Raw genomic sequence first — 4,306 nt, 5'->3', positions numbered from 1 at the left:
TCTTTCTTTCTTTCTTTCTTTCTTTCTTTCTTTCTTTCTTTCTTTCTCTCTCTCTCTCTCTCTTTCTTTCTTTCTTTTTCTTTCTTTCTTTTTTTTAGATGGAGTCTTGCTCTGTCGCCTGGTTTGGAGTGCGAACTTGGCTCACTCCGCCTCCTGGGTTCAAACAATTCTCCTGCCTCAGCCTCCTGAGTAGCTGGGACTACAGGTGTGCGCCACCACGCTCAGCTTATTTTTGTATTTTTTAGTAGAGATGGGATTTCACCATGTTGGTTGCCTAGGATGGTCTTGATTTCTTGACCTCATGATCCGCCTGCCTTGGGCTCCCAAAGTGCTGGGATTACAGGCTTGAGCCACCGTGCCCGGCCTCTACCTCAAACTTTCAAAGCACTTCTGGTGCTTTAAAGGTTTTTACTGATCGACCAGCAGCTAAAGAGGCTTTGTCACAGGCCAGGAGCGGTGGCTCAAGCCTGTAATCCCAGCACTTTTGGAGGCTGAGGCTGGTGGATCGCCCGAGGTTGGGAGTTCGAGACCAGCATGACTAACATGGAGAAACCCCGTCTCTACTAAAAATACAAAATTAGCTGGGCGTGGTGATGCATGCTTATAATCCCAGCTACTCGGGAGGCTGAGGCAGGAGAATCACTTGAACCCGGGAGGAGGAGGTTGCGGTGAGCCAAGATCGTGCCATTGCACTCCAGCCTGGGCAACAAGAGCGAAATTCTGTCTCAACAAAACAAAACAAACAAACAAACAAAAAACCAAAAGAGGCTATGTCACAAACTATACCTAAATGAAAGATACATTCATCCTCCTCCCTCCTACTGCTTTGATGATCATTTATGGCATTTCATAAGTGTAGTTTTAAAAAGTTTGGATTGGGGGTTTTCAGGTCCTTTTTGGTGGACAAAGGAAGATTTCTGGAAATTCCATTATAACCAGCTCTTTCAGGGAAGTTGTTTCTCAATCCAGACTTAAACTACATTGCTAGTATATGAACATGTTTGTCTTTTACCCCTTCCCTCATTATCTCCTTCCCATCTGGTACTACTGTATAGACATCTGCATATTTAGAAGAGTTTTACCCATTTTACAAAATATGTGAGAACTATTGACATACTGAGGATGTGGTACAATATGAACCTTGGAAAAAGGTAGATATTGAAGAAATAATAGGTATCTTGTGGTTTAATACTTTGTGGCAGGACTGTACTGAGGTGTGAGATGAGCAGGGCTTGTTTTCAGGACCCTGCTGACCAAAACTGGATATAGCAAAGAAACGGGCCAAAACCAGATATGACTAGGAATTATAGTGCATTTGCATGAGACACTCCCAGCAATGCCATGACAGTTCCCAAATGATGCCATGGAAATGACTCAGAAGTTACCTTATATGGTTCTGGGAATTCCCTGCCCCTTTTGAGAAAGCTCATGAATAACACACCCCTTATTTAGGATACAGTTAAGAGTGGGTATAAATAAAGCTAGTCAGCACTCCACAAGTGCTACTCTGGGCCAGTCTACCTATGGAATAGCTCTGCTTTGTCTATGGAGCAGCCACTTTGCTGCATACAGTGGCTCTAATAAACTTGCTTTTATTTCACTGTCTGCTCACTCTTGAATTCTTTCCTGAGTGAAGCCAAAAACCCTCCCTGGGTGAGCCTCAGTTTTGAGGTTTGCCTGCATGAGCCCTGTAAGCAAATGAATCAGACAACTACGCGAATCATAAACAAGAACTTAATACATACAGTAAATTAGGATATTTCCTAACATTTAACCTTCCTTACATTAACTGTTCATGGTGCATTATTCCTTGAATATGCTGCTCTGGATTATACTTTCTAATGTTTGGGGCTTTCCCATTAAATGTTGCAAGGAAACAACATCTGTAACCCACACGCAATACTTCTCTACTGAGAGATGCATGAAGGAGCAGAAAAATGTGTTCACAGAGCCTCACTCATCTCAAAGTATCTCACGTACCCCATAAATACATACACCTATTATGTACCCACAAAAATTAAACATTAAAATATTTTTAAAAAGAACCTCACTCAAGTGGCATCCAGAGCCCAGGGTCTGTGAAGGAATACCCTACAGTTGATGACTGAGGTACAGGGTGGGGTGCCTCATCAACATTTAGAACATGAACCTTCTGCTCTCCACCAGCAGGGGTCTCCACCTCCGCATGCACACTAGCAGCCATGGGCTCCTCCCCTGCTCCCTGCCTCTCCTCCCTGCGCAGTGTGGGAAATATCGGCCCCACCCCTTTCATCCGACTCTGCCTCCTCAACTGCGATAGGTCCGTCCCCGCGTTGGTCCCTTTGCCCTTGTGTGCCTGGTGACTCTCCCGTGCACTGGCGACAACTGGGCTTTGTGGGCGGAGCTTGCGCAGGCGCTGCACAAAGCTGGGCTCCTGTTACACACTGGACAGACAACCCACAGCCGCCGCTGCCAACCCCCCTCCACTCCGCCAGACTGCCAGACTGCCAGACGACCACATCATTCTGCCCACAGACCATCGCCATCCATCGCATCCCACCAAGACTGCTGCTCCTAGTGATCTGGACTCACCTAGGAGGTATCTGAGCTGGCCATAGCCCCTGGACAATGATCCAGACAGCTGGCCATCCCCCAAGGAGCCTGTCACCTTCAGGGAGACCCATTTCCTCCTCATCCCGAGACCTCTTGTTCTTCTGCCACATGGCTGCCAGGGCTTAGGTGTGCCTGGCAACCAAATCCAATCTCTCATTTTTTTTCCTGTGGATCAGGTAGTTTTGCCTAGAATCCAGTTTTCTTCTGAATTTGCAACTGTCTCTCTGATGGTTGCCTTTTGTTCAACACAGTAAGCCCTGCTCCCTGCCCTGCTCTAATACACTACCTGTACAAAGGTCTTTTCCTTGTTTTCAATAAATGTCAGACATTATTAAAAAAGAATGGAATCTCAATGAATATGGCACCTTTCCTTCCCTGGTTCTGTAAATGGGGTCCATATCTTGTTCAAACACTGTGTCCCCTGTCATGCTATGGCTAAAGTTGACTCTTGCATTATTAAAACAAAAGATTGAGTCCTGTGGTGCCCTAGGGAAGGAGACCTTAATGGCAACCATCTAATGCCAAATGATGACCCTTCTAAACCAGTCAGTTTCATGCCACTTTCAAAGTAGACCTTGATCTGATTTTGGCCAAGGTGATGTGAAGAGCTGTGGGAAAATTTTTTGAAAAAGGTTTCCTTATTTTCAAAAAATGGCTAGAAAGCACAAATCCCAAATTGTTACAGAACACAAATCCCACACCTCTTTGGTGAGCAGCTATCAAAGTATTATTTACTCCACTATTCAGGGAACCAACAGAATGGCTTAGGTACTTCAGAAAAAGCATTTATATTTATATTGCTTTGATTTGTGGAGCCAGTGGAATAAGGTATACAAAACTATGACTACTTTAGGTAGAAGCCTGGTGAGTAATCTGCAGGTAAGTAAAATTATAACCTTTAACGGACAGAAAATAAATAATCATTCCTTTTTATTATTTGGGTTAAATTCCTTTTTTTTTTTTTTTTTTTTTTTTTGAGACAGAGTCTCTCAATATTGCCCAGGCTGGAATGCAGTGACGTGATCTTCACTCACTGCAACCTGTGCCTCCCACTTCAAGTGATTTTCCTGCCTCAGTCTCCCGAGTAGCTGGGATTATAGGCATGCACCACCACACCTGGCTAATCTTTGAATTTTTAGTAGAGATGGGGTTTCACGATGTTGGCCAGGCTGGTCTCGAACTCCTGACCTCAAGTGATCCACTTGCCTCAGCCTCCCAAAGTGCTGGGATTACAGGTATGAGCCACCGAGCCTGACCTGGGTTAACTTCTAAATGTATTTTGCTGTAAAAAGCCTTTGCTCCCTCATTAATTATTGGTCAAAGTTAAATATCCTGATAGAGTCAGATGTTCTACGGTTGGGCGTATAAGACAATGCTCCAGTGTGATGTTAAAAGGTTGTATTTGGGTTCTGCAGAGAAACAACCAATAAGATATATAGATATAGATATATGTATGTATATCTTCTGTTGTGTATTTATTATACGGAATTGGCTCTCATGATTATGGATGCTGAGAAATCTTAAGATCTGGTCAGCAAGCTGGAACCCCAGAAGAGCTGATGCCCAGTCTGAGTCCAAAGGCCTGAGAATCAGGTGAGCCAACAGTATGTGCTTCAATCTGAAAGCTGGCAGGCTCAAGACCCAAGAAGAGCTGATGTTTCAGCTCAAGTCAGAAGGCAAGGAGAACAGATGTTTCAGCTCAGAGCAGCCAAGC

Source organism: Piliocolobus tephrosceles, chromosome 12, assembly GCF_002776525.5.
Source record: "Piliocolobus tephrosceles isolate RC106 chromosome 12, ASM277652v3, whole genome shotgun sequence".
NCBI lineage: Eukaryota > Metazoa > Chordata > Mammalia > Primates > Cercopithecidae > Piliocolobus > Piliocolobus tephrosceles.
Note: the sequence above shows the minus strand (reverse complement) of the source record.